We start from the raw sequence: 9,046 nt of genomic DNA, 5'->3' as shown, positions 1-9,046 counted from the left end.
ACAGTTAGAGCCTACCGCTAAAACTCCGAAAATCTCACCTAAAGAGAAAATGATGTCTCTTTCCGCTAAGCGACACAAAGGCCTAACCCACCAAGCTGAAGCTTTCCCAAACACCTGGCTCAGAAGGCGCTTAGGCCCAGNCGCGGAAACAAAGCGACGCCGCCGCCGCCGCCATTTTGTTGGGCCGAGGCTCAGGCAGAAGAATTGGCGCGTCCTCCCTCTTCCTCTTTCCGTCTCCCATTGGCTACTCGCTCCGCAGCTCAAAATCTTATTGGCCACGGAAATTCACCTTCTTTGGGGGCCTGTTGCTAAGGCAGTCTACGTCATTTGATCCACTCAACCTTCTCATAGGGGTTCCAGTTCAGTCCCAATGACCTGAAAGCGCTAGTGACGTATTTTGACTTTATTCTGAAAATGGTTTTGGTCCATCCTCTTTTCTTTGACATATTGATAAAACAATAACAACAACTTACATTTATTGAGAGTTTACTATATACCAGCACTAAACTAATCCTTTATTCGAGTTATTCCGTGCAATCCTTACTCTTTTTGAGGCAGACAGATGCTTGTTAACTACATTTTCCAGATGAGGAAACCAAAACACAAAGTCTCACGCTAGTGGAGCCAAGATTCAGACCAGACACCACTCTTATATATTTGATAAGGGGTTAATGCCCAGAATATGTAAGGAACTTCTGTAACTCAACAACAACAACGAATAACTTCATTAAAAAATGGGCAGGGACACCTGAGTGGCTCAGTCGGTTAAGCGTCCGTCCGAATTCGGCTCAGGTCAAGATCCTGAGGTCGTGAGTTCGAGCCTCACATCAGATTCTGTGCTGACAACTCAAAGCCTGGGTGGCTCAGTAGGTTAAGTCAACTTTAGCACAGGTCATGACCTCACAGTTCGTGAGTTCAAGCCCCACACCGACAGTGTGGGACCTGCTTGGGATTCTCAATCTCTTTCTCTCTCTCTCTCTCTGCCCCTCCCCCACTTGTGCTTTCTCTCGCTCTCAAAAAAATAAACGTTAAAAAAATATTACCTTGAGTTATAGAAATTCAGTATTTAAATTAAATACTTTTAAAGTCTCTTTTTTTAATGTTTATTTTTTACTTTCAGGTGATATGTCTGAGTGATTTTTTCCTGTTTTCTATTTTTCCATTTTCTCCAAATTTCCTACAATGAGAATATATTATAAAGTTGATGTGAGAAAGTTAAATAATTTAAATTGTTGTAAGCAACAACAGAACTATCCATTTTCTGCTAGCAAATATGAATTCAAGTAGCAATTATGCCAATATAAACCTTAGCTCAATATTATTTTAAAAAGTGTTCTCTCTGGGGCAACAGAGATTCGGTTAAGCATACTATTCTTGACTTTGGCTCAGGTCATGATCTCATGGTTTATGAGTTCAAGACCTGCATTGGGCTAATCATTGACAGCCCAGAGCCTGCTTGGATTTCTCTCTCTCCCTCTCTTTCCGCCTACTGCATCCCCGCCCCCCCACAACTCTCTCTCTCTCTCTCAAAATAAATAAACATTTTTTAAAACTTTAATAAAAAAGTACTCTTTCCCAATTCCAATCCTGTAGTTAAGCTTTCTGAGCTTTCTACCTTAAAACCTTAGTAGTATGTTTTTCATAAATGCCCTTTATCAAATTGAGGAAGTTGCCTTCTGTAACTAGTTTTCAGAATGTTTTTATCATAAATGGGTATTGAATTTTGTCAAATGTTTTTTATGCATTTTCCTTCATCCTATTAATGTGGTATATTACATTGATTTAGTATCACCATTGCAATTCTGGGATAAATTCCATTTGGTCATAGTGTATAATCCTTTTAATATGCTGCTGCATTTGATTTGATAGTATTTTGTTAAGGAGCTTTACATTTATATTCATTAAGAGTATTGTAGTTATCTGAAGTTTTCTTTTTTTGTGGTATCTTTATCTGACTCTGCTACCACGGTGATGGTGACCTCATAGAATGAGTTAGAAAGTGTTTCCTCCTCTTCTAATTTTTGGAAAATTTTGATAGGAATTGGTGATTATTCTTTATTAAATGTTTGTTGAATTCACCAGTGAAATCATGTGGTCTGGAGCTTTTTATGGAAGGTTTTTGATTACTGACTCAATGTTACTTTCTATGGGTGTGTTCAGATTTTCTATTTCTTTTTGAAGCTTCTTTGGTTGTGTGTCTATTTTCAGAAAATTTTCCATTTCATTTAGATTATGTAATTATATGGAATATGATTATTCATAATATCTATTTTAATCCTTTTTATTTATCCAATATTAGTAGTAATATACTGCTTCATTTCTAATTTTAGCAATTTAAGTCTTCTGTCTTATTTTCTTAGTGTAAATAAACATTTGTCAATCATGTTGATCTTTTCAAAAATCCAACATTTGAATTTGTTAATTTTCTCTATAGTTTTTCTATTCTCTATTTTGTGTATCTTCATCCTAATCTAATCTTTAGTATTATGATAGATTTTGGTATAATTTATTCTTCAATATATTTTCTAGATCTAGGTTATTCTATACCTATATATACCTATTTCTTGTTTTCTAGTTTCTTAAGTTATAAAATTAGACTATTAATTTAAGATCTTTCTTCTTTTTAGTTTAAACATTTACAGATATAATTTTCCCTCTTAGCAATACCGTCACTAATTCCCATGTTTCTGTGTGTTCTGTTCTTGTTTCATTCATCTCAAATTATTTTCTAAATATCCTTGTGATTTCTTCTTTGACCCATTGATTTTTTAAGAGTATGCGATTTAATTTCCTCATACTTATGAATTTTCCAAATTTCCTTCTATTATTAAATTCTAGTTTTTGTCCCATTGTAGTCAGAGAAGATATTGTTCAGTGGAGTGTTCTCTATAAGTCCATCACTCAAGTTGGTGTATATTGTTGCTCAAACCCTCTACTTCCTTAGTAATCTTCTTTCTTGTTTTATCAATTATTAAAAGTGGAGTACTGAACTTTCCAACTATTATTGTAGAACTGTCTGTCCTTCCTTTAATTCTACCAGTATATGTTTATAATTATATTCTCTTGAGGGATTGACACTTCATTAATAAATAAGGTCCTTTTTGTCACTTGTAACAATTTTTTAAAGTTTATTTATTTTGAGAGGGAGAGAGAAAGAGAGAGAGAGAGAATCCCAAGTAGGCTCTGTGCTGTTAGCACAGACCCCGATGCAGGATTCAGTCTCACAAACCCGAGATCATGACCTGAGTCAAAACCAAGAGTCGAACACTCAATCAACTGAGCCACCTGGGCACCCCTAAAACAATAAATCTATACAGTTCCATCCTTCTCCTTTTGTGTTGTTATCATCAACTAATATCTTTATGCATTGTGTACACATTAACATAAATTTGTAATTATTGCTTTATGCATATTCTCTTTAATCATATGAGAAAATAAAGATAAGTTGTGAACCAAAAATGCACTAATATTGGCTTTTATATTTACCCTTGTGCTTACATTTACTAGTGATCTTTATTTTCTCATATGGTTTTGAATTACTGTCTAGTGTACTTTAATTTGGACCCAAAGATCTTCTAATGTTTATTTTTGAGAGTGAGAGAGAGAGAGAGAGAGCAAGCAGACAGGGGCAGAGAGACAGGGAGACACAGAATCCAAAGCAGACTCCAGGCTCTGAGCTGTCAGCACAGAGCCCAAAGCAGGGCTTGAACTTACAAACTCCGAGATCATGACTTAGCCAAAGTCAAACACTTAACTGACTGAGACACCAGGCACCCCTACCTACAGATCTACTAGAAGCAAATTCACTCACCTTTTGTTTATCTGGGAATGTCTTAATTTTTCCTACATTTCTGAAGAACTGTTTTGCCAAATCTAGAAGTCATGGTTGATAAGTACTTTAAATATGTCATCCCACTGCTTTTTTACCTCCTTTTTTTCTAATGAAAAAATGGCTGCTAATCTCATGGACAAATCAGCTTTCTCTTGGTACTTTCAACTTTGTCTGTCTTCCTGTCTTGGTATGGATCTTTTTGTGTTTAGTTTACTTGCAGTTTGGTGAGCTTCTTCGATGTGTAGATTCATGTCTTCCATCAAATTTGGGAAATTTCAACTATTATTCTTTCTGTCTTTTCTCTCTTCTCTTCCGGTAGGACTCTGATTATGTTAATTGTCTTATTCTATTTTTTTTCTGCTTCTCCAACTGGATATTTATAATTGACTTATCTTCCTGATCACTATTTCTTCTGCATGTTCAAATGTGTTTTTGAAGTAGTAAATTTTTTTTCATTTCTGTATCTTTCTGCTCAAGAATTTTCATTTGGTTCTTTTCACAATATCTATTTCTTTATTTTTTTACCCCTACGACTAATATGTTTTATTTTCCCAGCTTTATTGAGAGGTAATTGGCACATAATATTGTATACATGTAAGATATACATGATTTGATACACATTGTGAAATGTATACCATAATAAGGTTAGTTAACACATCCTTCACCTCACATAATTACCATTTTGTTGTTGTTATGACCCATCTCTTTATTGATATTCTCTGGTGAGACATTGATCACCTGATTTTCTTGAGTTCTTTGAACATGGTTTCCTTTAGCTCTCTAAACATATTTTAAATAGCTGGTTTAGAGTCTTTTTCTAGTAAGTATAATATCTAGGCTTCCTGAAGTATAATTTATGTCAATTTCTTTTTTTCCCCATGGGAATGGGCTGTACTTTCTTATTTCTTTATGTCTCACAATTTTTTTTTTTACTGACAACTGGATATTTTGAATACAGTAATGTGATATCTCTGGAAAAGAGATTCTCCTCCTGTCTCAGGGTTTGTTGTTGCTCGTTATAGGTTGTAGTTTTTGCTTACTGAGGTTTCTAAACTACTTTCGTATTAGTAGTGTGTGCTGATTATGCCACTGGAGCATGCTTTTAACCTGTTTTTGTAAAGACTGAATTATTTGTCATGTGTAGATCCTGAAGTCTCTGTTTCACTAGCTTAGTGGTCATTTAATGATTTGTGAGTTGATTTCCTTAAATACCTGGAGGTAGAAAAGAAAAGAAAGGAAAAGAAAACTCTCTTGATCTTTGCTGATTGGCCTTGTGTTGGTACAATCCTTGAACACTTAGCCACTGTGCTTACAACTCTGCCTTAGCTTTCAATTCTTGCTCACAATGAGCATAAAGATCAGCCAAGGATGAAAGCTTAGAGAATTCTTAAGTCTTTTCTGAGTATGCATTCTGTTTTGGGTACGTAAAATTTTTATTTCCCACAGTAAGTGTCTTCTCAGATTTTCCTCCCAGATTTTTGGTGCAGTTGTTTGTCACAACTGGAATGTTTTGCCCCAAACAGCAGTGGCTTGTTTATTTCTTTCAATATTTTCAAGGAACATGCTGTTCATAGCTGCTTTTCTGCCCTGAAAGACTTCTGAGTTAGGCAAAATTGAGGCAAGCCCCTTGTGTCATTCCTTCCAGGAACACATAAATAGGTTAAAATAAATGTTTTGGGAACAAAGTCTGTTCTGCTCTCTCTGGCACTAGCTACCTAAACCGGGAACACAGGTTGAGTTTGAGACTCTGACACACCACAGTAGGGAAATCAGGCAAGACTAAAATAGCACAAAGCTCTCCTACCATGCTTAAGTTGCCTTTTCTTGATTTAGTATTCATTTGGTTGCCTTTTAAAAATTTTTTAATGTTTATTTATTTAAAAATTTTAAAATATTTATTTTTGAAGGAAAAGAGACAGCATGAGCAGGGAAGGGCAGAGAGAGAGAGGGAGACAAAGAATCTGAAGCAGGCTCCATACTATGAGGAGTCAGCACAGAGCCCAACGTGGGTCTCGAACTCACAAACAATGAGATCATGACCTGAAGTCAGACGTTCAACCGACTGAGCCACCCAGGCACCCCAATGTTTATTTATTTTTCAGAGAGGGAGAGAGACAGCATGTGCGGGTAAGTGGCAGAGAGAGAGGGAGACACAGAATCCGAAGCAGACTCCAGGCTCTGAGCTGTCAGCACAGAGCCTGACTCGGGGCTCGAATCCATGAACTGTGAGATCATAACCCAAACCAAAGTCAGACACTCAACCAACTGAGCCACCCAGGAGCCCCTCACTTGATTCTTTAAACCTTGACTATTTTCCAGAGTTCTGGCAACAGTGATAGTGATAGTTTTGCTCATTTTTTCAGTGTTTCTAGAGGGATGGGCCCTCTAAACTCTTTACTTTGCCATCTTCTTTCTTGGTTATTTTTGGACATTCACATTTGCATATAAAATTTAAAATCAGCATTTCAATCTTCACACACTAGAAAAATCTGCCAAAATTTTTATTGAATTGATATGAAAATTGAGAGCTTTATAATATTGAATTTTTCAATGTATGAACAGGGCATATCCTTTATTTAGGCGTTAATTTCTCTCAATGTTTTGTAGTTTTCAGTATATGTTTTGCATATCTTTTATTACATTTATTCCTAATACTATCTTAATCTGAATTAACATTTGACAGAACTAGCTAGTTGGTCACTATGAAGGAATTCTATCTGATAACTTCCACTGAGCTTTTGGGACTAGAATCTATTATGTATGATACTACAGCAAAAATGGTAATACTGATATTTTAGTATTTATTTTTTATATTACCAAAACAGTGGTATTTTATAAAAATGAGATAAAATTGTCACAGTCATCTACATGTTGTTCTCAGATGTTACCCCTGAAAAAGGGCCAGGAACAAGGATTAGGATTCTTTGTACTTCTAGCTTGAGTCTTTGCAAATAGAATGATTAAGAAGGAAAATCTCGGTTAAAAGAGGTGAGGAGAAGGGTGCCTGGGTGGTTCGGTTCTTTAAGTGTCCAGCTCTTGGTTTCAGCTCAGGTCACGATCTCACAGTTTGTGAGTCTGAGCCCTGCACTGAGCTCTGTGCTGACAGTGTGGAGCCTACTAAGGACACTCTCTCTCCCTGTCTCTCTCTCTCAAAATAAAGAAACTTAAAAGACGTGAGGAGAGGTCAGCCTTGTGAGAATGAATTTGACCTTTGAGGGGGAAAAGGGAAGGGAAAGAGGAGGAAATCTAACCACAGAGAAAGGGAAGTTGGGTTTTCAGGAGTCCTGGAATGGGCCCTAGAAACCTCCTTTCCTTTTTTTTCTTTTCTCCTCAAATTTCCCTTCTATCCTCTCTTTCTGTTTCTCTAAAGTTTCTTCACCTCAGTTGTAATAAGACTCTATGGGAATTAGATGGAGTTCCAAATTGGCTGTAAGGGAAATACCAATGACTGATAAATAAAAGATGTTCAGAGTTACTATTTACCTGGGAACTGGTAAATGAAATGAGATACGTTGAAAGAATTTTAAAACCAGAAAAACGATAAGAGTAGTAAGAATATTTTTAAAGTAGTGCATTTTTGGTTCTTTTAGAAGTTTTCAAGTATCATGTAATTCTTTGGGTATGACTCAGAATGTAAATGAATCTGACTTCATATATTTTTTTAGGCCTCTTTTACTTTTATTTTTATTTTTTAATGTTTATTTACTTTTGAGAGACAGAGAAAGACCGAGCACAAGCGGGAGAGAGGCAGAGAGAGGGGGAGAGAAGGTCAATGTGGGGTTCAAATCCACCAACTGCAAGATCATGACCTGACTCAGAGTCAGATGCTTAACTGACTGAGCCACCCAGGTGCTCCTCTGACTTCAGTTTAAGTACTGAAATGATATTATACCTACAAGAATGTTTTGGCAGTCAGTACCTTAAAAATCTATCTTGTGAATTATTCACCCTTTAAAATTTCCATTTCTGTTACAGAAATTTTTTCCCTTTGCTTCTCATCCAAACCCCAAGAAAGTGATTAAGCCTTTCCCTGTACTCATGACATAACATATATTCTCCCACTAGCACATAGGATTGCATTTGTTTACATGTTTATTTCCACCATAAGACTGCAAGAAACTCAAGAGCAAAGACCTTTTTCTCTTTATTCAATCATGAAAATTTACTGAGTATGTACTATGCAGGCATTTTAGAAAATGAGCATACAAAGAAGAGTAAGACAATACCCCTGTTTTCAAGGAACTTAAAGTGTAGAGGAGAAACCTGGCAATTGCAAGATACACTAACAGAGATCACATGCACTAAATAAGAGAGGAGGGGTATAGATCTAAAAGTGGGAGGTCAGGAAAACTTCCCAGAAATTATGTTTGAGCAGTGTTTGAAAGGGAGAAAACATTTCATNGGCCAGGCATCATAAAGTGGAAGGTTCAAACCAAATGGATCATTTCTGAGTCTGGATTTTGGGTGCTGCCAACACATCTTAATGAATTGTTTTTTTTTTTCCCAGCTGTAAGTCATTGTTTACAAAGCATTCATTGGAATACTAATCACCACTGACTGTATCGGCCAGGTTTATCTCAATGTCCATAAATTGTTGCCCAAAAGAGCCTGAAGACCATGCTTCAACATTTTAACCACGAGTCATACTTTATCCAGCTATACTCGTATTTTCAGGACAATGATGAAATACAAAGTGGTGTCAGTGAGGATATGCCATGGGGTTGGGGACAAGGCATTAGTATTTTAGTTTTGAACATTACTATTTTAGTTCTGAATTGTGGTAAAATATTTATAAAATTTGCCATCTTTACTTATTTTTTTTTTTTAGTAAGCTCTAGGCCCAACATAGGCCTGAACTCATGACTCTGAGGTCAAGAGTCACATGCTCTACTGACTGAGCCAGCCAGGTGCCCCTATATTCTACTTCCANNCATAACATTTCACAGTTTCTTCAGAAATCTGACTACAAAACATCCTACATTTCAATCAGTTTAATTTAATACCCAGCCTGAATATCACAAATAATATGTATTCAAAATTTAAATATGTGTATCTTTAATATTTTGCACTTAAAACAGTGGTGCTGGAAGGAACATTGCATTTAGTCCAATGCAGTCACATTAGAATCAAGAAACAGGTCCTGAGAACCTATTTCATGTGTCTTCCTATGGTCACATAGCTAGTCAGAAAGAGAGTAAGGGCCAAAAGCTATTT

Source organism: Crocuta crocuta, unplaced genomic scaffold (genome assembly GCF_008692635.1).
Source record: "Crocuta crocuta isolate KB4526 unplaced genomic scaffold, BGI_CrCroc_1.0 scaffold2801, whole genome shotgun sequence".
NCBI classification, from domain to species: Eukaryota; Metazoa; Chordata; class Mammalia; order Carnivora; family Hyaenidae; genus Crocuta; species Crocuta crocuta.
Note: the sequence above shows the minus strand (reverse complement) of the source record.